This window comes from Podarcis pityusensis, assembly GCF_964106645.2.
Source record: "Podarcis pityusensis genome assembly, chromosome: 4".
In the NCBI taxonomy this organism is placed as follows: Eukaryota; Metazoa; Chordata; class Lepidosauria; order Squamata; family Lacertidae; genus Podarcis; species Podarcis pityusensis.
In genome coordinates, this window is record NC_138027.1 from 57,085,629 (window position 1) to 57,112,269 (window position 26,641).

The window sequence follows — 26,641 nt, forward strand, 5'->3', positions numbered from 1 at the left end:
CTGAACATGGTGTGTGTGTGTGTGTGTGTGTGTGTGTGTGTGTGTGTAGGAGCATTGAAAACATATTCCCCTGAATTTAGGCAGGAAAGAGAGGATATTATCTACACCAACCTCGTAGTGTCTCTGGTAGAGCAGACCAGGCTACCTGTTGATACGATAACCATTTCCTGGGTTCTGTTTCCACAGATTAAAAATCTTAGAAAGTAGCTTTTAGAAAGAAAGAGACTTGGCAGAAACCAAAGACCACCTTGTTCTGTTCCCCACCCAAGGCACAACAGTCTGCCTTCCATGAAGCAGATGCAATGGATAACACAATCCCACTGGACAGTTGCTGTCATGCAGGTGCCCTGAGCTGGCTAAAGGCAGTTCACATTCAGGAAGACTTCTTCCTATAAAGTAGAGATAGGAAAATAGAAAATGGAGGGAAACTCCTTCTGTAAAACTGAGAATAATTCAAACAAGACCATCTGGAGAGATTGTATTTCAGCATTTACAGTAGTTCCTATTTAAAGAAAAACAAAGGAGGCCCATTTGGAGCATTTTCCTTCTCACAGGGAAAGAGAAAGAGAACCCCCAGTGCATCTATTACTCTAGATTAGGATTTCCCAAACTTAGGTCTCCATCTGTTTTTGGACTACAGTACCCATCAGCCCTGACCATTGGTCCTGCCAGCTAAGGATGATGGGAGTTGTAGTCCAAGAACAGCTAGAAACCCAAGTTTTGGAAACTCTGCTTAGAGTGGGATATTAAGATGCAACACAACTTAGAAACAGAACATGGCCTCCACATTGATTCCTCTATAGATCTGTGGGGGTTTCATAGAATCAGAGAATTGTAGAGCTGGAAAAGTTCCCAAGGATCATCTAGTCCAACCCTCTGCAATGCAGGAATATGCAGCTGGCCTGTATGGGAATCGAACCTGTGACCTTGGCATTATCAATACCACGCTCAGGTTTCAGGTCAGGTTTGGTGACAAAACTATTTTATTTTATTTTATTTGACCACTGCCCTGTATATTGGCAACATTAACAGAGTCAATAACATTTCAAGGCTGATTTGACTAGCTACAGAAATCTTTTGTTTCCCACTAGCACTGCCAGATAGTGCTCAACAGTTCTATCCATGCTTACGCAAAAGCTGCCAGGAGGGTATAAAGTTTATTCCTCACCTCCAAAGCTAAGTACAGAAACTGCAAATCCCAGCTGGCAGAGTGCATTGTTTGCCACCCGATCACTCTCGAAACAAATTCATTCCTAAGGAAAGATGATCCTTGGGAATGTGCCTGTGATGGGGGAGTTGTGTGGCAATTGTCATCTTGCTGTGCTGAGGGCTTGAGGGACGGTGCTTCTAGGATGAATGAAAAGCACTTGGCGGCAGCTAGCAGCCAAGCTCAGCGATCACCAGCGACACATTCTGTCCACAGATAGCAGCCAGGTAATTGGAACTGTCTTGCGCCTAGCATGAAAGGCACCTTATGCACAATACTGCTTCTCATCTGCATTGGTGTGAAAAGAAAAAGAATCTTTTCGGAAGGCAACGTTGATAGCTTTTTAAGAGCTCCAGTCCAAGTGGTTGTTTACACATATGTCACTTTAATGATTACCTGTATTGTTTTTAACAGTGTTTTTTATTTTAATGTTGTATACCACCCTGGTATTTTATGATACAGTGGTACAGAGATACACTTGCAAATAACATGAAATAACTGTTCATGTGATGCTAAAAACTACATATTCGTACATGGATTTTCCTTTTGCAATGATTTTTTTTTTTTACGCCAGCAAATTCTCCTGTAGGGAGATCCGATCTTTGAATATTTATCAAGATTGGCCTATGTGGAGATATTCTCTCTGAAGGCATCAGGAGAGCACCAATATATAACCACTGGGGCAGGGTTTTTTTGTATAGCAGCTACATGTACTCACTTTATGAAGGGTATTTGAGTAAAGGGGATTCTGTCAGGGGACTGCCATCGGAACAAGGGAGGGAGGCAGGGGGGCCACTGGAATACAGAGAGCCTTCAAAACTCCTGAGGAGCAGTTCCTCTTCCAGCGGTGGGAAAAGCCACGCCTCCAGTGGAGAAGAGGGGGAAGGTGCCAGGCAAGCGAGGAAAGGGCTCGAGGATGCTACGGAGAGCCCCAGCGCCTCACCTCGCCAGGCTGGCCAGGAGGGAGGCACACCCCTTCCCTCGCCCAGCTTGCACAGAGGGGTGAAACGCAAGGAGGGGAGGAGGAGGCTTGGGGTGCTGAAGTTCTTATGTTGGGGGAGAAACCGGAAGGGGCCACTCCCGAATTCTGCAAGTGACTAAGACGGACATGAACTTTGTGGATCTGCACTGTAAATAGTTTTCACCAATAAAACCTGTAAAAGACCGGTCGGAGTCCTGCCTGGTTACTCACGAGCAACCACCACCAGCACCTAACAATTTCCATAGTCCAAACGCAGAGAGGTTTGTTCATTTCTTAAATGTGTGCTGAAATGCAGAATTACTGTTTAGTCTCTACTTATTCTTGGGGTCAGTCCACCGCTTAAAGAAGTGGATGGCCGATAGGTTCTCACAATCTTAAGTGTTTATTCATATCGATAATGGTTCTGTTTCAAAGAGATCAATTAAATGCTGCTGTTTCCTAGTTTTGACGGTGCGTGGGGAGAAGAGAGGAAGGGGAAATCTCATTGCTTGTGTAGAAACTTCAGGTGTGCAGGGTTGGATATAACCCTTTGTTACAATTCTGGGGTGCTCACCATTTATTAGGATCCCCTTACTACTACATGGCAACTACTTTATTAGGTATGATCACTTCTGAGGCTGTTGGTGCACACTTCCATCACCGCTCCTACGCTTTGGATAATTGCCTGGCCTGAAGAATACAATAGTTGGCCATCTCCCGCTCTCCCCGGCCAAAAAAAGAAGAAGCCTGATTAAGAACATCAACCCATCTCTAACTTTCTGAGTGGAAAAGTTGCTATTAAGCTAGAGGTGACTTCTTATGTGTACATAATATAGTACTATATACACACAGCTGAAGGAATCAAATATTTCTCACGCCCTTTGGGAAATGGTTGACCTTTCAGTATCAAGACCCATATTAGATGATTTCTTAGGTATGCCAGTTATCTAAAAAAACATTTTCTTCTTTAGTTGCTCTCATGAGACCCAGGTTATAAATCTATGCACATTTGACGCCAGTGGAAAATCTGCATCGTGACTCCCTGGAGTGACCAGAGGATGTGCCAGTAAGAAGACAGAGCTTTGCTGTGCTGCCTGTAGAGGAAGAGGTCAGGAATATGGTGGTTTCTGTTTCTGTCGTGATGTCTGAGCAAGACAGCTTCCTGCTCTCTCAAACTGGAATGCTTGCTCTCATAAACAGCCGTCAACTACCAGCAACATTCAATTACTTGAGGCATTCTTAGGATCACCCTTCACCCCTCTTGTTTTGAGCATTTTTTTTCAGCTGGATGCTTGCTATATGGTTTTGAGCTGCAAGGCTGTCTACTTTGAAATGCGGCAACTCAAGGAGCATAGAGGGTTGGCCCTCAGCTTTTAACTTACTAGCATTCTCATCCAGCTTCCAGACAGAGGTACAAGAAACACATCAGAGCAGCACAATAATGGAACATGGCAGCTTAAGTTAGGCATGATGCACTGCAGAGCCAGGAATAAATGGAGACAAGCTGTTTCCTATTACCTGTATCTGAAGGAAGGTCAGAGCAGTTCTTTCCAGTAAAAGAAGAGTTGTCTTCTTGAACCTTGCCCCAAAACTGAGACCAGGCACTAACCACTATAGCAGTTACGGGTGGAGGGGAAATTGGGTTTGCTTCTCTCTTTGAATTTTTTTTCTCTTTGTTGACTGCAGCAACTGGGACCTTCGTATTTCTGGCCCTGCTCCCGTGAAAGTCGTGTGATCTGTGCAAGATCACGGATCTTGCGCAAGGTCACAATTTTGCATGCTTTACCCCAAAACATGCATTTTTGGGCTCTGTGAACCAGGATGTCCCAATTTAATTGGGGCAGTTGCAGGATATGCAATACTGTCCTTTCATTTGCTCCCCCCAGCATCTTCTGCCTAAGGTGGCTGCCTCACTGTTTCACAGTAGGACAGATTGCCTAACGCAGACACTCTCAGTGAGAAAACTGCGTAAATGCAGGCTTTGCTGTTCTAAAGAACTGACTTGGAAACATTGTGCAAGGCTGTGGGTTCGTGCCCCATGCAGAGTTTGAGGGGGAAAGGGTCACAGAAGAATTCTTCCCACAAGGGATGAAATATTCATTGCTGAACCATCAAAGTTACTTCATGCCCACAAAACATAAAAATAAACAAGCTAACCACAAACCTTCTTTCATGGGTCAGTAACCATATTGGGCCTGCACAGAAACGCCATACCACCTTTTCCTCAACCCTCTCTAGAGTGCACATAACTACTTAAAGCTGTATTGATTATTTTCACTTTTCGGGAAAGTGAATAAAGGCCAAGACCTCCTATTTCCAAAAAAGAAGGGGAAAGCTTCCATTAAGATCCCCAGCTGTAAGGAGGAAGATCAAATACATTGACTTTGCAATGAGATGGGAATTATCTTAGCAGCTTCTGAGGAAGAAAAAGAGTATGGTATGAGAGAGCATTGGGCCTCAATGACTAACCCATGGAGTTCTTCTCAATGATCTGGAACCCTGAGATTTGGTACAAATGGGCACAGTGATATTTCCCAATCAACACAGAAATCAACATCCCTGATTATGTTGGTTTCCTGATTGTAACGAGCTCTTAATAGCAAGCAGAAGCTCACACCCTGGCTTCTCCTTCCACCCGAACTGCACACAACACACAGCTGTTCAAAGGAAAGAGACGATGTCAGGGAATAAAAGCATGACCCCACTCCTCAACCAACACTTTCATGAGCTACAAATGAGCAGGCAATTTGGTTCAGTTTGCTTAAAATAAAAATGGTGCACCAAAGCATAAAACAAATGTGAAATATAAAGAAACATCCCACATGCTTAAGTATAAAAATATAAACACATCTGTATAACCCAGCAAAAGGTCAGAGACATCATTAAAAAAGATTGTTCCTTAAAACGTTTCCAACAATATAATTGGGCAGATATTTTCTTACATCTTGTTGTACTGATATGTCATTAAGTTGCCTGCTATTCTTCAATTTCAATATGTTGGTTAATTTTGCCCTATAGGAATGCTTCCATGACTATAATGACCAATTGTCTACTGTAGGTGCCCTTGAGTCCATCCCCGCCACCATTTATTGCTAGCTGAGTGGCTATTAGAAGGTGCATGGTGAGCTTCATGACCTCTGGTAAGACCAGACCATATTTCCATGTAATCTATTGAACTAGTTAGCCCAAAGTCTGCACCCTGTTATAACTTCAATTTCAATTATTCTACCCACCCAAATGATCATTATTTTGGGACATAACAAAGACATAGAAATATGACGTGTTTCTTGTCTCCAGCATGTGCTGGCTGTTCTGTGGCGTGGCCTAAGGCGTTTTGGCCCCTAAGGAGAAACGCCCTGCTACTGTCCCCACAACAGAGGAGCAAACTCTGTAAGAGCGTCTCCTCAAGAATCCAACGCAGCAGGGGGGGAGGCAGTGGCAGAGCAAGCCGATTGGGTGCCTTGGGTGGCCCGGGGGTGGGGCCAGCCACCTGCAGGGGTAGGGACAGCTGCCCACAGGGCAGGGCCAGCCAGCGTAGGATGCTCCTCGGGGCCTCGGAGGAGTCTGCCTGCCTCCTGCCACTCAGCTGCCCTACAGGAGAGACGCTTGGCTCAGGTGCATTGCAGGCCCCGTGGTGAGTGCTGCCAGCATTTTGTCTCTCCCCTCAGTGGTGACATCCGGGGCGGCCCGCCCCCACCGCACCCCCTTCCTCCGCCCCTATGGGGAAGCAGGAGGTGGAATGGGGTGGCACCTCTTGGTAGGTGCTGCCTGAGGCTACTGTCTCAGCCTGTTTCATGGGTGGGCTGGTTCTGCGATTGAGTCTTGTGGGTGTTAAATACCAGCAAAATATCAATTTATAAAAGTTTTCTTTCAAAGCCTTGTGCTCACAGTCTGCTGTGGAAAGCTCTGCCAGACCCAATTCCGTACTTCTTCAGGAATATCTTCCCTCATTCCATCTGGTCTAACATGTTTAAATAAATCTGGTTTGATATGTTGATTTTTAAATAAATTCATGATCATAATAATATTATATATATTTCTCAGTAATTTCTGTTTCAGTGCTTTTATCATTAAGCTTTTAAGTTCTGCTTTCTTTAAAAGGCCAATTTTTATCAACAAGCATGGGGTAATCTGACTTGGAAGTATTGAAATAAAGATGGTCAGTATTGTCCCACTCAATGTTCCTATCCCCTATAGTTATAATCCGTGGGTTGCCACCTGATTCTGCTCCAAATGTGATTTTAAGCTGTAATTTAATTGATTGTTTGATTTATGTTTTTAATGTATCATACTTTGATGTTAGCCGCCCTGAGCCTGGTCCTGGCCAGGGAGGGCGGGGTATAAATAAATTTTATTATTATGACTACTACTACTACTATCTCTTTGCTTGTTTCTTCATATGATTTAAAAATCCTGTCTTTAAAAAGCCTATTCCATCCAATCAAATCATTATACCATCCATTATACCATTATATCACCCATTGTTGTAAATCACCCCAAAGAGTGGCATCAGCTCATTCATATTTGTAACAAATAGCTATGAGTGGGGACATCCCTGGACTTTTGCATCTATTCCAAATAAAAACAAAGTTTAGTGCATGTATTTGTTCTCTGGATTTTGCAATGCAGTTCTCCAACCAAAAACGTCCCCCCAAATGCAAAGGTTAAGCTAAAGTGTTCAGTTACAAAAACATACAAATATCACTGTGCGTAATAAGATGAGACGTGAATGTTCGTGTAGAGTATAAATATTCGGAAACGCTTGGTTCGCGGCACAAGTTCGCAAGCTGTTCTTCAGAATTGTTTGTGCATTGAACAGGAAACATATATTTTGCTAAGGATTACATAAAACAAATGCAAGGCAGTCAGGCCCTGAGCCCCCTTCCAGACTAATGGGCCCCGGCAATTTGTGCCAGCTTCTTCCCCATCTTGTCGGCCCTGGGAAAAACAAAACATTTGGTTAGTTCAGTGACATGTTAACAAACGACTTTGAAATTGCATTTTCTCTCTCTTTGTTGTCTGGCTAGATACAGCTCCTAATGGACAAACCTATTCTGCGAAAAGCAGGCTGGAACAGGCAGAGGAGAGGCAGACAGGCAGGTCTTTAAGGCTGACTCTGACCAGGCCCATGAGGTATCCTGTTCTCATCCAGGCATGCCACAAAATTGATGCTATTAGTGTTACATGTGGCATCTGTGCTGTAGTTGGCTCATCCAAACCCATGGCCAGCCCGAAACAGTTTCTTGCCAAAAGAAAAATGCAAGATGGTACCCCTCCCACAAAATCCCATGTATGGTAGTTGACTGGACTGGGAACTGAATCTTACTTCAACACTGGTGAATGGATAGCATCCTCCATCACACTTGAAGCAGCAAGACACACTGCAGGGGGCGAGGAGGCTATGTGGCAACAGAAGGGAATGGCTGGTTGCTCAGGAAGAATAGCCAGGGACTCTTACTTCTGTCCCAGAAAATCTGCTGCATGAGGCAGTTGCCTCATTATGCCTAATGGAAGGGATGGCCCTGCTCATCCTCTTAAAAATGCAGCAAGATTTTGCAGATGTTGCTCCATCCACATTCCAAATATCTGGATGACGTCAATGTGTATTTTAAAAATATTTTAAAATATATCCTCCTTGTTTACATAACAGTGTAAATATTCTATAATTTATACATCCTTAGCCCATAGCTGTCAAGTGTCCCTTATTTGAAGGGACAGTCCCTTATTCCAGTGCCATGTCCCGCTGCTGTCCCTTATTGATGGATGTCCCTTAAATGTCCCTTAAATGATGTCCCTTAAATTTCAAAGGAAGCAGCTCCTCTCCCTCCCTCCCTGCTGGCCAGGGAGGAGGGAGGCTCCAACTGTGTTGCTTGGCTGTGTTGCTCACCCAATAAGAAGTCTAAGAACGACTGGGGGGTGGAGCTTGCATGCCTTGTGTGTGGCTAGTTAATGCAAGCTGAGGGGGTTTTTTGAATGCTGGACGCCATTTTGTTGCATGTGCTGCTGCAAACTTTGCAGTGCAAAGCCAGGCCGGGGAGCCATCTTAAGTTGAGGCTGCATAGGCCTTGTGGTGCATGTGATTCAGATTCTATTCAGTTGAAACTCTGGTTACAAAGTTGGTTGGACAGTGTTCTCAAAGCTACCAGCATGAGTTTGACCAGACTGCAGGAGGACAGGAAGACTGGAGTGCCTGGAACAGTTGAGGCTGCAGGTCCCTTATTTTGGCTGCTGGTCCCTTATTTTCAAGGCTGCTGGTCCCTTATTTTCAAATCTGTAAGTTGACAGCTATGCCTTAGCCAATGGAAGAATGCTAGAAGGCAAGAATGGGAGACGGGTTGGGGCAGTTGGTTTCAACCGACTGAAAATTCATTCAAAGGCAAATAAATGCCTTTCATTACCAACACAGTTTCTAACCCAAACATCCACGTCTCCCTCTCTCTGTTTTCTCCTTTAGCCTCCAAGAGGTGTAAAATGATCTCAACAGCATCCTTTAGTAGGACCCTCATCTTCTGCTATACATTTTGCAATGTATCTGAACGCCTCTCAAGATACTACAAGCAAATTTGACATGATGGTTCCTGGCATCAAGGAGCAGGTTTTTGTCTATGTTGGGATACAATCGGACACCATTTTGAATCAAGATGGTAGACTGAACCTTTTGAAATGGCACTAATGTTACCCACTGATTTCAAAACTGTCCTGATTTTGTTGTTGTTGTTTCTTAGCGCAACATCAGATACTTGGTGTAATCATCTGGTTCAGGCGAAATTTCAGCATACCTCAGTGACTAGTGTCCCCTGTTGTTTCCCCCAGTCTTTTATATAGCTTATCCTTTTGGGATTCTTTCAACTCATTGTTTCATAATCGTATTTAAACATGTACAAGCTGGAATAACTCATATATCAACTGCCTGTTTACTATATTTGTCCTCTAGTCGTTTCTTTTGAGTAACAAAACATCTCCCCCCTCCAGAAACAGATCCTTAAATTTAATTATTGATTATTTTCCCTTGTTGCTAAAGTTGCCAGTTAAATTTCCTTGATTAAAATTCCATATCCCAAAACCACTGTATCTATCCCAAATCTTCAAAATCAAAGCTATTTTAATTATCAGTCTCCATCTCCTAGAAACCATAATATGTATTTCAGTGGTGTCTCAAAATAAAACTGCTCAAATTATCTCCATTGGGACTCGTCGTCATCAAGGACCCACTGAGCTACAAATTGCAGCTGACAGGCATTATCAGCTTTTATGATTTCCTCTTATTTCCTGATACTCTTTCATCTCTGAAAAAATGTTTGATTTTTCACTTGATTCATAGATCACTTGATCTGTTGCTATTTGCCACATTGAACAACCTAAGCATTAGCAAGTAACATTTTCTTGCAGTTTCCCATTCAGTGCTGGTGTTTTCAAAATATCATCTGCCACACACGGAAGCCATGAGTAGACAAAGTAGGAACATTAAACATAGAAAGCTGCCTTATACAGAGTGAGACTTTGAATCCCTTTAGCTCAGTATTGTCCACATAGACTGAGATCCAATGTAGCTCATAAGGCTTTCAGACTGGGGACATTCCCCACCCTACCAGGAGACGCCAGAAACTGGCACCTCCTGCAAGCAAAGCAGTATGGGCAGTGAGTTTCATTTGGTTCTCAAAGCTTCACCTGTTGGCCAATAGTCACTATCTTCAAGGAAATTTGGAGGCAAATGGGAGGGCAGGCCCTATCATTAGGTAAAATGAGGCAGCCTCCTCAGGCTGCAAATGCGGGATGTTGGCTGCAAATAGATTTTTCTTTTCTGGAAGCAAATAGTATGGAAATGAGCACCAAACTGGCACTACATTCTACTGTATTTATTTTATATTTTGTGAAAGCTCAGGTATAATGCAGAGATTAACAGTTAGGAAGACGTCCGGAAAATGGAATAAACTGCCATGCGAATGCAGCCTTAGACAAAAAGCAGAGAAGCACATCTGATTCCTGTGCAACTTGCTTAGCTGTTTGCAATTCCAAAGTTCTTCTTCATTGATCACACACATTTCTATGCACAATTTCCAACTCTGTTGTAGGGAGAATCCCATTTTTAAATTTCTTAAGGCTTTCACCCACTCTTTTAGGGCAAAACAGGGCAAAAAGGGCTATTAAAGAAAATGCTCCAACTGCATTTCAGGAGCAGTCAAATGAAGTATAGAAAAGGTTCAACAAAGTGACAGCAGTATGTTCTAGCTGAAAGAAAAGATATTCTTATCTGACAGATAAAATGTTGTATCGCCTGTGCTTCAGTGACAAAAATAGCTTTGTTTCTTTTGACCCTGTCACACTGCTTGACATTCTGGGTCTAAAGGAATAATGTAATCAAAATGAACAAAGTCTTCATTCCTTCTGGTTCCTTTTAAATTGCCAGACTACAAAATGTAGTGTTTACAAGACATACATTCCGGACAAAAGAAAAAAATGCCTCTTTTTGAGGGTTGTGCCTGTCAGACCACAGAGGCACGAACAAAAATAGACCTGCTCCAACATAAAGACATTTTTCACAGAGTTCTCTGGTCTGAGAGAAAAACCACTCTGGGCTGCCACTTCACTTAATAAAAGACCAGCTCACTCACCTGGGTCTGAGCAGGTCATTGCAACATGTTAATTCTTTTCAGCTTGTGGAGCCAGCCATATCTCTTCTTTTTCTCCTCAATGCAGGCAAACCAATATTTTTAGAAACTGGTGTGGTTTAGAGGCTGGAATGTTGCATTTGGCTATAGGAAAGCCAGGTTCAAAGCCCCACTCAGAGCCAATTCACATTTTACCATTTAACCTTCAGGGTTTGTTTTTTGTGTTGTTGTTGTTTTAAGATAGAACCCCAGTTTAAATTGCAATATTCAGTACTGTCAAACATGCACACACCTTGAAGTGCCCTGGGGTTTAATCCATGGCACACACTGAAGCAGTAGCTCAGAAAATCTCTTCCCTCACCTCCATGTTTACCTCAGGGAAACTTGCCTGCTCAAATGCACTTGTGTCATTTCCAGCTGACATGGTTATATGTTTTGTAGAGGAGTAGCTCCGTGTTAGTAATTTGCAGCAAAAGTCACAAAGAATCCCGCGAGACCTTAAAAATGAACAAATTTATTGTTGCACAAGTCTTTCTGAAGTCCATCGGATGAATGAAGCATTATCTTCAGTTGACGTGGTCAGCTGAAATATACATGGGGAAATATGCAAAGTGGGGAAATGCAGGTCGTCACATTCACACCATACATTTTAAACACATGACTTCCTTGAAAGACTCCTGGGGTCTGTATTTAACCCCTTGCAGAGCTACAATTCCCAACACCCTTAACGAACTACAGTTCCAAGCATTCTTTGAGGGAAGCCCTGTTTTTTAAATATGCTTTAAATGTTTGGTGTGCATTTGCCTGGAGTTGAAGGGCAATGAAATGCAAAAAGTACTGTCTGTGATAATTCTATTACAGCTTAAATGTATGCAGAATTAACACAGTTCTCCTTCCCAATAGTGGTATTACAGACTATTACACTTCATGCATCTGATGAGGTGGGCTCTATTTCACATAATAAATTTTTTAGTCTTTAAGGTACCTCAAGACTCTTTGTCTTTTTCAGTGGGGGGGTCATTAAACTTTAAGTAACTTTTGAATCCAGGTTTTAAAAGTACAATTTGCATTTGCTGTCAGCTCCGAAGCTCACAGGGTGACCTGGGGCAACAGTCTTTTCCTTACACTCTAAGCTACTTCACAAGGTTGTTGTCAGACTAACGTAACTAATAAATAAATTTCAAAGGAAAAGGGCCTTCAAGATACCAGAAATGACCATGGGAGCTGATGATGCGAGCTTGAATTCAAAGTAGGTTAAACTGATTTGCCAGTAATCTAGGGTGTCAGTAATTGCATAATATATCGTGAGTAAAAATTCACCCCACGTTAGTGGTTCATAATGCTGGTGCCCTCAGATAACTAAAACGAAATGAGTGAAGACATTGGTCCAAGTTCTGTGGTGGTGATTTCTGTGACATGGACCATTAGCATTCATGCTGGCCTTCTTGAAACAGCAGCCAAGTTGTGCTGGTAGTGAATAACCATCTGTGTCTTACAGTTTCTCTCCCCCACTTTGGAACATAAGTTGCTTCCAATCTATCCTGATTTGTTCACACAAAGATTGCAGGGAGGTTAGATGATATCAGTTGCACTTACTGAGAATTAATTCTCATTTGTTTGTGTGGAGGTAATATTGTTATTCTCTCCCACCCACTCCCCAATAAAAAATTAGTTATCCCACACTTTCCAGTTCATTTTCTGTCCTTATTATGTACTTATTGAATTTATATCCTACCATTTTCTCGGAGGAGCTCAAGTTGGTGTACAAGGTTCTTCCCCTCCTCATTTAATCCTCACGACAATCCTGTGAACCAGGTAAGGCTGAGCTTCATGGCTGAGTGGGGAGAACCCTGGTCTCCCACACTAACCATTACATCACACTGGCTCTCACGAGAAGTCAGTTTTGGGAGGAAGCGCATTTGTTGCCCAAGAGTGCCAAATGAACTTTAATTGCACAACATGAATTTGCTGATAAGGGATCAGATCCCACCAGAAAATAGTGACCTTCTGGAAATGCTTTTAGACTGATTGAAAGATTAGGGTGGTTTCATATCAATCCACCCACCCTTTTCTGCCCTCCCACTGAAAACTAAACAAAAAGAATGCTATACTTCCTAAATGTCAAGGGCAATATAGAAAAAAATTCCTTCCAGTAGCACCTTAGAGACCAACTAAGTTTGTTATTGGTATGAGCTTTTGTGTGCATGCACATACCAATAACAAACTTAGTTGGTCTTTAAGGTGCTACTGGAAGGAATTTTTTTATTTTGTTTCGACTACTGCAGACCAACATGGCTACCTACCTGTGTCAAGTGCTTGTCAGTGCTGTCTTCCCAGGAAATCAGACAGAGGCCATTTGCAGCATGACTCTAACCATGTTTCCTTAGGACAGGCAAGTGGAACTGGTGGCGCTCCATATTTTGTTGGACTATAATTGCTGCCATCCATGATCACTGCTCATACCTTCTGGGGCTGATGGGAGTTAAAGTCCAATAGTATCTGGGGGTGCATAGCAATTCCCAGTCTCTGATTTAGGAACTAACTCCATCCCCAGGTAAGCGAGCATAGGACTGCAGCCTTTGGATGGTTTCCTAGGAAACAACATCAATAAAGCCATTCTGATGTGGTACAATTTCGTGGCCATGTTATATATCTTTCCTGTTATATCAGATGTTTTCTAGCATCTCAATGATGGCTTTTAAAAACTAAAGTAATCTTAACTACTTTTAACTAAAGAATGAGGTGTCAGACCACATGCATTCTTAACCATGCAAACTCAGCTTTTTCTCTACCCCATATTACAGGAATTTTCTCTCTCTCCATCCTGTATGTTACCCAAAATCTATAGCTATATCAGCATTTATTTATTTTTAGCTTGTGCAATGTTAAAGTTCCATGGGGCTCTGAATCTTTGTAAAACTACATGTTTTAAAACCATCTTCAGTGCCCCGGCTAGAATCTTATAATTAACTACTTCCCTTAGTTTTGCAGTATTGTACAAAACCCAGCAACAACTGCACCTTTAAAGCATGCAGCCCTTACAAGACCTATCCAAGGTCAACATGAGCCTTACCTAGAATTGCACTCCACAGAGACCTCCCCTATGGATAGTTTTTCTGCACAATAAAAGCAGATGGGGGAGAAAAATGGTAAGAAAAGAGCCTTCAGCTCCTGCAGATCTGTCTGTGTCTCTGCAGTGCGATTTGAGCTGTCGCCTGGTGCTTTGATGTGCATCCCTTTCCTTGAAATTCTAAATTGTCTCCCTTGTCATTATTCCCCCCCCATCTACTTGCGAGATAGCTAACCTCATTGTGACATCATGCACCTGCCAGTCACAGAGAGTTAAAAGCACCCTGAACGCAGCCCCGTCAGGCTCCACTGCAAACTGACGCAAATGAAACACTTCTTGCTCTCCCCGCAGCTGCCACTGACTGCTCTGACTGTAGCCCCTTAATTCCACTGGGGAGAGTGCAGGAGGGGAGGGGTGTGTGACTCAGTGTGCTCCAGTATGGCCTGGTATTTTAGGTAATCAGCCTACTCATTTAAACTGCAGCCAACATGGCATGCAAGAGCACTCGTCTAGGTCAAGGAGAAACTGTTCTCTCTCACGGCTATCGCTGGGCAGACAAATGCTGCGCCACTGAACAGCTTAGCTGACTTTTTCGAAAGCTACAGCTGCGTATGCGCTGCACACTCCCCCACTCTAACACCCCCAAGGATGGTTGTTTGTTCCTTTCAAATATTCCTTATCTTAAATTCTCTTATCCGGCCCGAGATATACGGACAGGTATCTGAAGGAGAGGAGATAAACTGAAAATGTAGGTATTACAAGCAAAAATAAAAAAATAAAAATCAGCAGTCAATTGCGCCACCATACCATAGATGCTGTTCATTTGGATGGGGGGGGGGGTTACTTGGGTAGGATGGGGGGAGAAAATGGGCCTTCCTCACTTCTTCACATTTACATGCTCCTGGCCACAAGATGTTTGCTCTTACATGAATGATGTTAATAGCAGAATTGCCTCTTACCTCGAGCTGTGGTTTCTTTGCACATTTTCTATTTGTCCTTCTGCTAATGAAATAGTGAGCACAATGGTACTCATAGCCGGAATTGGGGGTGGCACTGGAATCTTAAGAACTGCCTGGGATTTCTTTTAACATAGCAGTGTTAAAAGGATCTGTCAGTCTTACTCCAAATGGCAAAGGTGAGCGTAGAACAAGAAAATGGAGACAGATGAAACCTAAAACCAGGTAGATAGATAAACTTTATTCACATTAGCCAACGGCCATAGCAACATAAAACAAGCAATCTATACAATTAAAAAGACAACAATGGGTCAAAAGGACAATCAGATGGCCAAGATTATCGTTCAGATAGTGGAGGGAGGGAACGCTAAAAGGGTTCTCAGGAAGCTGCAGTCGTCATTTCAGCAGTCTCCTCAGAGCAGTCTTCACGACTCCTTTCATACTGATGACAGCAACATACAATAGAGCAAGCGCCGCTGCCAACACGAAGATCAGCAGGTTGTTTTCCAGTGCCAAGTAAGAATTAGCCTGTGGTTGGAAATGTAGTTGAGGTTTCAAAAGGTTTAAAGAAAGAAAATAGCTGACTAAGAATCCCCTTTCTTGTCTGCCAGAATGGGACAAGGCAAAGAAAGCAGTGTTTTTAGGCTAGGATGCTAAATTAGTTTTCTTGGGCTTATTTCCATCTGGTAACTTCCTTCTTCCTTCCCAAAGCGCTTCTTTGGAAAGGAGGTGTGATGGCTCGGACAGGGTCCCAGAGTCCTCCCACCTCCTTCCCAAAGTCTCTAGTTAGTGCTTGCCAAGCTTTGGGAAGGAAACAGGAGGGTTGTGGTACCCTGCCAGAGCCCTCACACCTCCTTCCCATGGACCGACACCTTGCTTAGCCAGCTTTGGGAAGACAGAGCAGGGTTGGCAGCAGAGTGTCAAATTTAGGCCTCACACAGAGCAACGTATTAGCAAGTTCAATCCATGATGGGAAGCAGAAGGGTGTGCTCCCCCTTGAGCTCCTTGGAGAAAAGGCGGCATATAAACGTATAGTAATAATAGTAATAATAATAATAATAATAATAATAATAATGTGTGCCTTCAGTCTCTAGGGGGTCCTCCAATCCCAGAAATCTTCTTAAATCATCATACATCATATGCAGTAAAAACCATCTACCATATATAATATTATATACAATAATTATCATTGCATATCCATATATATTATTGTACTTTTGGTTCGTATACAGTGGTAGAGATGGGCAAATTCAGTTTATCTCCATTTCTCACTTTCCTTCTCTTCAGTTCAATCCTCCACATTTGCATTTTCTTTCTTTCTTCTTTTTTTAAAGTCCTTATGAAAATTCACCAGCATTTTAGTTCAATTGTGTCCTAATATACTCATGTTTGATGCCATCTTGCTAATGTACACATCTTTGCAAAGTGATTCACTCTAACTGAATGCATTTTTGCCTGTTTTCCCACTAATATACGCATTTATATGCACACTTTGCTCCGGTATCTACATTTTTGTATGCATTGTTTGGCTGGAGAACTGCACTGCAAAATTCAGAGAAGTGCGCATTTTACACATGGTTGGATTTTGGTTCACACATTTGTTTTTGGACAGTGTAAATTAGGCAAGTTTGCCTTCAAGTGTGAACCGAATAAAATTTCTCTCCTATCCATCTGCAGTGGCTATATGATAATCTTTGTTTCTTTTAAAAAACCTTTCCTGTGGCAAAATACTTCATATTTAATTGAAGTTGTTCTTCTTAGAATGTTTCATCTCCAATCAGAATGTATGCAATTTGGTATTGGTGTATAATTAAACTACATGGGGAGGACTCCCCCCCCAATGTATTTCACACAAGGGCTTGCAACACTGTGGCTGCCGTTGGGAACACAATTGCCAGAAAGTGCTTTCACTCTACAGAATTGCTCAGTACAGTGGTACCTTGGGTTAAGAACTTAAATTGTTCCGAAGGTCCATTCTTAACCTGAAACTGTTCTTAACCTGAGGTACCGCCACCGCACCACCGCCACACGATCTCTGTTCTCATCCTCAGTTAAAGTTCTTAATCCGAGGTACTATTTCTGGGTTAGCAGAGTCTGTAACCTGAAGCGGCTGTAACCCAAGGTACCACTGTATAGCCGGGGGGACGGGGGGGACGGGACAGACCATCATTATTAACAAAACTTGCATTGTACAGTCTGATTCCAGCGGTCACTTCCACTTTGAGACGTTCTATGGAAAATATCTATTTCTTTTCTCGCTTAAATAGGAAAACTGTGGCCAGCTGTAATTTGAAATGTATCAAGTACTGGCCTGTAAAAAAATGAGGGGACATAAGACTGCAATCCTATATAAGCCTGCTCAGGAGTAAATCCCACTTAGTTCAATGTCACTAAGTCCGACGTAAGAGTGCATAGGATTGCAGTCTAAAGCACTAGTCTGGAGCTTAAGAATACAATTCTATTTCCATCTACAGAACTCTTGTGCAGGCTTTCTCCCTCTTTTGCTCACCTTCCCTCTTTGCCAAATCCCTGTAATAGAATGAAGGTGATGTTGCAGCCAGCGCTCAACTATACAAATGGCTTGTAACATCCACAGTCATGTGAATTTTCAGACATTCTGGTAGATGCTATTTATATACGGGAGAGTTTGCTTAGTTCATGCTAGCAAACCCCTTTTATAATTTTGTCAAGGATGAATTGCTGTTTAACTGCTAATTTGAATGGGGAGTGGCAAACACCTCTCGTTCCCTAGACTTGGTCAAAACGGTGTTGGATGCTTTAGCTGAGATTCCTGTATTGCAGGGAGTTAGACTAGATGACCCTTGGGGTCCCTTCCCACTCTACAACTCTATGATTCTAAGAAGGAAAACACTCCTTTTTAAAAAGAGAGAGAAGTGCATTCTGCTTACACAGAGATAATATTGTGGGTGACATTAGGCTAACCACTTTTTCTCAGCTTCTCTCTAATATAGAATGTTAACCTACCTTATGGTCTTCAAATAAAAACATCTTGGAGATCCTGGGCCACAGGGAGGTTAGGCTGGTCTCAACCAGAGCCAGGGCTTTTTTGGCCCCGATCTGGTGGAACGCTCTGTCACAAGAGACTAGGGCCCTGCGGGACTTGACATCTTTCTGCAGGGCCTGCAAGACAGAGCTGTTCCACCAGGCCTTTGGCCAAGGCACAGTCTGACCCCCTCTCTCCTTCTATAATTTTCATAGAACTCAAATCCAATGGTTGCCATTAATTTGATTCTGAACTTATTTTAGAATGTATTTCAATTGATTGATTGTGATTTTACGTAAACTGTGCTATTTTTACTGTTGTTAGCCGCTCTGAGCCCGGCTTTGGCCGGGGAGGGCAGGATATAATTTTATTATTATTATTATTATTATTATTATTATTATTATTATGGCTGCTGAGGCAATGGAATCAAAGGCACCTTGAGCTGATTTGGCAGGGTGTTTGTGTGTGCCATATACGTACTAACTAAGGAACCAACCAACAACCAAACAGGACTGAGTAAGGTTGGTTGTCAGAGCTGCTTAGACTTACTCCAAATGTATCTATTCAGTTGCTGTAGTGCATCAGTGCTTTAAATAGCCAGGGAAGCTTCCAGCAAATGCATGGGGGGGGGGAGGAATAAAAGAGAAGAGACATGACAAAGGGAGCAAATGGTTGATCAGCTAGCATGCCTCTGAATTACATTATTACCCTAGATTGGTGCTGATTTGAGGTGTTGGTGGTTACCCTCATGTGGAAAGAATGCAGAATGTGGTTCTTCGAACATGCTTTCTTTTGAAGTGGGGTGAAGAAGAAAAAAGCCTTTTCTATTTAAACAAAGGGAGGTCAGTTGAAGTTCATCCGATTCTCATGCGCACAGCACAGTGGAAACCCCACATGCTTGGTCCTTCATGACTGTTGCTGGCTCAGCCTCCTTGTCTTTGGCTCTTCCCCTTTTTAAGCATCTTTTTTCTCTTGACTTCTTTTTCTATGTTTCTGCCTTGCTGCTCTTGAAATAACCCAGTTATGGAGTCCTCTCATATTATCTACTTGTCCTGCAATTATTGCCAGCCAGCATAATGGTCCACTTATTTAAAAAGCCCCAATCATGCGGAGAGTCATCTATGTGCATACAGTTGTATGCACAGAAGCTCTCTTCAGACCTTCAAATGAAGACACTTCAGCCTTTAACAACCATACAAAATATCAGCCTGGGTGATTGTTGGGCATGGCAACCTATATGAACCTAATGTCACTCTATGAACCTGTTGTTGCAGGCAAAGAAGCAGTGGCAGTTGGCACCCCATTAATGACACAGGAGCCTAATATGGAATTGTAGCTCAGTTGAATACACTCCAAGTATCTTGTCTAGCAAACAGACAAATTTTGGGATATGCCCACCACTCTGCCACTGATAGCCATCAAGCTCCAAGGTAGCGGTGAAGCTGTCACAAACCACAGAATAGGATACCGGATCATATCAGTATTTCCAAAACAACTGAGTTGTAATTTCTTGACATTTTGACACTTGAGTGAACATGGAAAGCCCTTAACACAACATGTTAAACTGAAAGGTTTTTTGCTAATTGAATAAGTTCTCAAGCTGAGGCAAATTAAATGAACAAGCCCTCTCTATTTCACTTGTTTTAGTCATGAAAGAGAATGGGGATTGAAACAAATGAGTTCTGAATTAAAATTCATTATTTTTCACCCCCACCCCCGCTGGGATGAAAGATTGATATGGTCTTGAACAGACTCTGCAAGACACAGAATTGTTAAAGGGAATAGGAGGAGAGAAAGCAGTAACATTAACAGATATAAAATGGGGGTCTGCTGTTTTTATTTGTAACTGAATTCTGCATTCCTATTGTTTAACTTTTGGTTTGCATTGTGTATGTTTCTGAATGGCAGATTACAAATACTTTTAATAAGTAAATAAATAAAAAACAGAGCGGCAGGGTCTGTAAGTGTGATCCCCATCACCTTCTCTCACATTTGACCATTTCTACACAAAATGAACATTTGCAAGGGGTTCACATCTAGGAACTTAGAAGAGCTTTTATGAGCCTTTTCCTAAGTGATATCAGCTGACAACATACAAATAAATCCCCAGAATTCTGTTTAGAGTCCTTCATCGTTCGCCATACAAAGCCAGAGCCCATTCCACTGTGTCCTGGGTACCATATAAAGGAGGATACCAGTATAACTTTTCATGGTGTCATTATCACCTTGAAGTAGTGCTACAAAAGGCATTTCCCAGGAGATGCAATCTGCATGGCTGGCACTGAGAAGCGTCAGCAAAAGAGGAGATGCGTAAGTTGCGCAAAGACAACAAAATGAAGTGTACAAGTTGTGCCAGGAACAGCCCCAAGACTGTCAGAAGTGAAACTTTGGGCTTGTGTCCTGCATGCTCATATTCCAAATGAGCATACCAGGACTTGTTTATTCCACAAGCTGCCTCCCATATTTACATCTGTGCATCACACAGACAGCTTTGTACTGCAAGTCTCTGTGCTGCTTAGTCACAAGGGAAGCCTATGCTAGCCTGTAGCCTCAGGTGAAGTGATGCATAGTTTCAAATATGAAAAACAGAAAAGAACATTAAAGCTGTTCTTTGTGGGGGGTGGGGTTAAATCCTTCCTGTGAAGCATCATATTCTTGCTTTGTAGACTTATTTTTCCACCCTCAAGTTGTTTGCACAGACGCAATGCACACATTGTACAAATAATATAACAAACCTCCGATTTGTTATTCCGATTTGCCTGCAGGATGTTTACATGTCTTCTCATTAATCATCCCACTATTTTCAGTGCATTTCTCCATCACTGGGGAAATTTTTTTTCCATCTGTAGTTTTAAGTGGATTTGTTGTGCCAGGGCAACAGAGCACTTTAATCCACTTTAAATGTACAAACCTAAATTTCTGGTATGAAGAATAACGGCAGTATGGAGGAGACCACGGGGATTTTTCAGTAGGAGTTTCTAGGCAAGCACAGGTGAAAAGGTCTTGGAGGAAGGAGTGACTTCCATGCAAGGTCTTTGAAGACTGATCTCTTCTCTCTGTCCATATCATTATCAGGCTACTGAAGCCTTACAGAACTTTGCCGTTCCTTAGAAAGAAACCCAAAGGAAGGAGTTAAGTTCTGCTAAACACTTGTACTTTGATCAGCTTCAGCTAGGGCAAAATAAGAACTGTTTAAATAGCTCGCTCAGCAATTTATCTGAGAATCTTGAAGCAGCATGCTAGGACTGCAGTCTTCAGACATAATCTACCTAGGAGATTAAGATGGCGTGGCTGCGGGATAATCTTGTGAAGCCATTACATGTGTTTACTCCCTGCCTGCAAACACCTAAGATGTCCCTGGGAGCCTTCTGTGCCACGTGAATTATTCATGAGGATTTAGGAGATCTCAGCCGTAGCATGGCAGCGCTGGTGATCAAGCAATCCTTGGCCTTAAACCGGAGAGCACATGGGAAGCTAAAGAAAAACTGAGCGAGACTTCCAGGCGTGCGTACACACACACACACATACTGTTTAGAAAACTGCTGTAAGAATCTCAATGGCAGGTTTGTTTTCTAAAATATCAGAATCCAGTGCAGGTATCGGTGATTACTGACTCTTTCCATAAGCTGAAATGACTCTTACAAGCCTTACCAGAGGTAGTATGCGGGGTGGGGGGAGACAGCAGTTATCTTATGGCTGCATATGCACTATACATTAAAAGTGCATGGTCGCCCCCCCAAAAGCATCTTGGGAACTGTAGTTTATCCCTCACAGAGCCACAATTTCCTTGACAAACTATAGTTCCCAAGATGCTTTGGGGGAAGACAGGAGCTTTAAATGTATGCTCTGTACGCAGTCTATGTTTCAGATCATATTCTATTATTCCTTTGGAGCATCTGCATCCTTTTAATCTCAGGGTCGAGAGTTCGAATCCCACATCGGGTAAAAGATTCCTGCACTGCAGGGGTTTGGATTAGATGATCCTCATGGTCCCTTCCAACTCTACAATTCTGTGATCTCTTTGTTCCCCCTTGCCACCAGCCACTGAATATGAAATACCTTTACTGTTTATAATACTGCTATAAAAACCAAACTGGTTATATTAAACTGTGTGTGTGTGCATAAACTAATTCACAAAATAATTAGCATGGTGGTGTTTGTATCACAGATACACCTTTCTACACATTTACCTTTAGCAGTAATTTCCGTCTTTCTCCATCTCATTCCCTTCCTCTGAAAGCAAACACATGATGCTACATTAGAAGCTACCAGGCTATATTGTATCACTGAACTACATACAATCCATCTAAGGCCTTAACTGCTCAAGTTAATCAGATCAATAGTTGAACTGTTAATTAATCTAATATTCTTTTTCAGTAAGACTCTGCACCGAGAGGAGTTGTTGGGATATTTTTGAGCATCAGTGGACAAAATGAACATATTTATTAAAATCCACCAAAGTAAACAAATGCACGTTAAGCCAAAAAGTATTATTTGTTCAAAATGATGATAAACACCATGTTGGCATGTTGCTGTTGTTTCTGGACTGCTGACCACGTCAACACAATTTTGCATAACAAGCCATTGCCAGCCTACATCATATTGGTGGGAATGAGAGGAAAATGCAAGACTCCAGATGTTAGTGCACTGGAAAACCGGATCACTCCTTAGATGTCCTCTCTCTGATAAATGTTTATGTAGCATCCATAGTAAGCTAGACATGGTGCTTGCCCAGGGGTGTTTGACAATCTACATTAGACAAAGGCAGGAATTGGGAGGAGAGTTTAATGAAGGGGAGGTGTCAAATAGCTATGAAAAAGCCCTTAAGATTAAGCTAGAGTGGTTCAAACTGACAGGTAGATGTGGTTGAGGATAGACAAGAAGCCTGGAAAAACTGGTGTCTGTTTGGGGCGATTTCTGTCCACATTAAACAAAACTTTGCAAGAAACCCGGTGGAATTTGCTGCAGCAGTCTTTCAAGTCAGTGGCGTAGCGTGGGGGGTGCAGGGGGGGCCGGCTGCACCGGGCGCAACATCTGGGGGGGCGCGCTTGCACTCGCAGCTCTCTGCCCCTACTAAAATCCACGGGTTAGGGGGCGCAAATTACTTGCCTTGCCCCGGGTGCTGACAACCCACGCTATGCCATTGTTTCAAGTTATCCCCATTGCCATTCATTTCACACCGTTCAGGCACTGCCTTGTCGTGTCCCTGAGCTTCCATCTGCTCCATATCCAGATTAATTCTTTTTGTCAACTTTTATCAACGTTCCACTCAATTTCTCATAGCCATTCTGTCTCTGCGGTTCCACTGGCGTTCCAGCGAATAGCTCTGTGTGGCAATATCTGCTTCACAAAGTGAAATGCATGAATGTGGGTTCACACAGTTTTCTTTCCTAACATACTTGGCTTTATAATCCCTTAGGTCACATCTCCTAGATACAACAGTTGCTGGTACATATACATATTATCGTCATCCATCAGTTGCAGTGGAATTTGCTCCTGGTTTTGCAAGCATAGAAAAAGAATAGAAATATTTTCTCCTCGTTGCCCAGCTGCCTTGTGGCATTAAGCAAGCTTACGGCAAAGATTTCTTCATGGGGATTTCTTTCACTGATGGTACAAGCTGCTATTACTATGTTGTTGTTGTTTAGTCGTTTAGTCGTGTCCGACTCTTCGTGACCCCATGGACCAGAGCACGCCAGGCACTCCTGTCTTCCACTGCCTCCCGCAGTTTGGTCAGGCTCATGTTTGTAGCTTCGAGAACACTGTCCAACCATCTCGTCCTCTGTCATCCCCTTCTCCTTGTGCCCTCCATCTTTCCCAACATCAGGGTCTTTTCCAGGGAGTCTTCTCTTCTCATGAGGTGGCCAAAGTATTGGAGCCTCAACTTCACGATCTGTCCTTCCAGTGAGCACTCAGGGCTGATTTCCTTAAGAATGGATACGTTTTATCTTCTTGCAGTCCATGGGACTCTCAAGAGTCTCCTCCAGCACCATAATTCAAAAGCATCAATTCTTTGGCGATCAGCCTTCTTGATGGTCCAGCTCTCACTTCCATACATCACTACTGGGAAAACCATGGCTTTAACTATACGGACCTTTGTTGGCAAGGTGATGTCTCTGCTTTTTAAGATGCTGTCTAGGTTTGCCATCGCCTTTCTCCCAAGGAGCAGGCGTCTTTTAATTTCGTGACTGCTGTCACCATCTGCAGTGATCATGGAGCCCAAAAAAGTAAAATCTCTCACTGCCTCCATTTCTTCCCCTTCTGTTTGCCAGGAGGTGATGAGCCCAGTGGCCATGATCTTCGTTTTTTTGATGTTGAGCTTCAGATCATATTTTGCGCTCTCCTCTTTCACCCTCATTAAAAGGTTATTTAATTCCTCCTCACTTTCTGCCATCAAGGTTGTGTCATCTGCATATCTGAGGTCGTTGATATTTCTTCCGGCGATCTTAATTCCTGCTTGGGATTCATCCAGCCCAGCCTTTCACATGATGAATTCTGCATATAAGTGAAATAACCATAACTAATATATTATATATAATAATAATAATAATTTTATATATATATATATATATATATATATATATATATATATATATATATAATATAATATATAATATAACTAATATAGTAATAGTTAAATAACTATTACTATAGGTGGATCCATAAAATACAGCCCAAAAGATATGCATGTTTTCTTTGATCCATGTTCCCTTACTAAGTGTTTGTAAATATTTATTTATTTATTTTATTAAAGATTTTCTTGATTTACAAAAGTGTGTGCAATGTCTCTCTCTCGTATTTTTCCCCCCCATGTAACATTTTTACAAGTCAGTTTCATTTGTTGAGACATTAGGAAGAAAAGGGGGAAAGAGGTGGGGGGGGGAGATGGGGGGGTGGGGTCGGGTGGCGATGTTTCTATTTTACTTACTATATGTAGGGTTTGGTGTCAGCATTGCTTGTGCAGGTTCTTTGCTGTTCACTTGTGCTCCTTTGGTGGTGAGAGAGGTTGGGGTTGGCCTAGGGTGTGGTTATTCATTTGTGGGTGGCTGTGGTGGTCTTTGTTTTCATGTGTGAGTGGGGTGAGTGGGTGTTTTGGATCAAGTTAGCCATATTGATTTGTATGCTGTTGGTGGATTTTTGTGATTGTCTTGTTGGGCTGTGTATGTGATAATGGGGAGCCATACTGGGGTGAAGGTGTCTTCATTTGTAAATATTTATGGCAGAAAGAAACGGATGCAAGATAACACCAGGTTGTGAAATCTTTCCAGTTTCTGGGGATTAGAACTCCAGTCGGCTCCACTCAGCATAAATAGACAATGGTCAGGGATGATGGGAGTTGTAGTCCAATATATTTGGAGGGCACCTGGTTGGAGAATGCTGCCCTACAGACTACCCCAGAGAGAGAATCCCTGCAGCTGCCACAGGTTATCTGGAACTCTTGCACATTCCAATCTTCAATCAGGCGGCATAGTAGATGGTCTTTGCCAAGGGCCATAAAAAAAAAATGAGGGGTGAGCCCAGTACTTTCATTCTCTGCAGAGTTTTTTTGCAAAGGACTTCCATCTACCCCACACTCCTGGCATATTGGGCCCATTACTGTAGCCCTTCTTTACAACTTGCTCATTTCCACAGCTCTTTTGCCTACAAACCTGTGGTCTGCCTGCACCCTCTTCGTTGCTTTCTGCTAGTAGTTATACTTCACTTCTCCTTCCCCTCTTCGCATTTCTCTCTACATTTGCTTTCCATTCACTTGCACAGCGAAGGCCAACACCTTCACAGGTAGGCATTAGGCAAGTAACATGGGTGTGCATGCTAGCACCATGAGATATACATCATAAAGGCATCATGAAGGTACCTCAGCCCCTTCAATATTTGTTTTAAGGGAGTTAAAGGTAAAGGGACCCCTGACCATTAGGTCTAGTCATGACTGACTCTGGGGTTGTAGCGCTCATCTTGCTTTATTGACTGAGGGAGCCAGTGTACAGCTTCCGGGTCATGTGGCCAGCATGACTAAGCCACTTCTGGCGAACCAGAGCAGCACACGGAAATGCCGTTTACCTTCCTACTGGAGCGGTACCTATTAATCTACTTGCACTTTGACGTGCTTTCGAACTGCTAGGTTGGCAGGAGCAGGGACTGAGCACCGGGAGCTCACCCCATCACAGGGATTCGAACTGCCGACCTTCTGATCGGCAAGTCCTAGGCTCTGTGATTTAACCCACAGCGCTCTTTAAGGGGGTTGGTCCCCTCAATCTTGAGGTGGTCCCAAGTGCCTCATGTGTGCATGACATCACACATGTCTTGTCCAGTGGCGACCTTCTTCAACACACTCAGCCTCCTCTGTTGCATGTGATGTCACACACGCATGGCACACACACATGCTGCTCCCCCCTGCCGCCCCTGTCTTGCAGGCAACCTGGCACCTCTGTCATGAAATAAGCACCAACCAGGTGTATGGAAGATATTTAAAGGATAGCTAGTTCTCTTTCTGTTCACATATTGGTTTGAGAAGTGTAAATGAAGTAGTTTCTCACTAAAATGCAAACAAAATCAAATATCTCCCCTATTCCTATAGACCTCCTTCTGTCCCCAAGGAATAGAAACACAGGGCTTTGGGTATCGTGAGAGACCAGAGAGGCATTTGAAATGCATTTCGTGTTCTCGCTCTAGAAGCTGCAGTTGAAATCTATCTTAGCGAGATTGGGAGCAGTTACAAATAAATTCTTCTCAATGTCATGCCATCAGAATGACTTACATCCAAAAGAAACAAGTCCAGAAATCTTAGCTTGTCTTGCTTGAAGAGTGGTTAAGGATCAAAAGAAATTATTTTCAGC

At 42.7% G+C, this 26,641-nt stretch overlaps 2 long non-coding RNA genes across 6 annotated transcripts; one reads left to right on the top strand and one right to left on the bottom strand.

Moving 5' to 3' along the window:
* Window positions 1–3,188: 3,188 nt before the first annotated feature.
* On the top strand, window positions 3,189–9,085 carry LOC308476264. Its single transcript, XR_013985820.1, has 2 exons — window positions 3,189–3,276; window positions 8,623–9,085. It is a non-coding gene; the product is annotated as an uncharacterized lncRNA (long non-coding RNA).
* Window positions 3,270–14,046, bottom strand: LOC308476263. Of its 5 annotated transcripts, none has more exons than XR_013985815.1 (4): window positions 13,851–14,046; window positions 13,081–13,368; window positions 11,166–11,360; window positions 3,270–7,106 (listed from the first exon to the last, which is right to left on the bottom strand). It is a non-coding gene; the product is annotated as an uncharacterized lncRNA (long non-coding RNA). The 5 variants fall into 5 exon arrangements; XR_013985816.1 differs by having other exon boundaries at window positions 11,151–11,360; XR_013985817.1 differs by having other exon boundaries at window positions 11,139–11,360.
* Window positions 14,047–26,641: the final 12,595 nt, after the last annotated feature.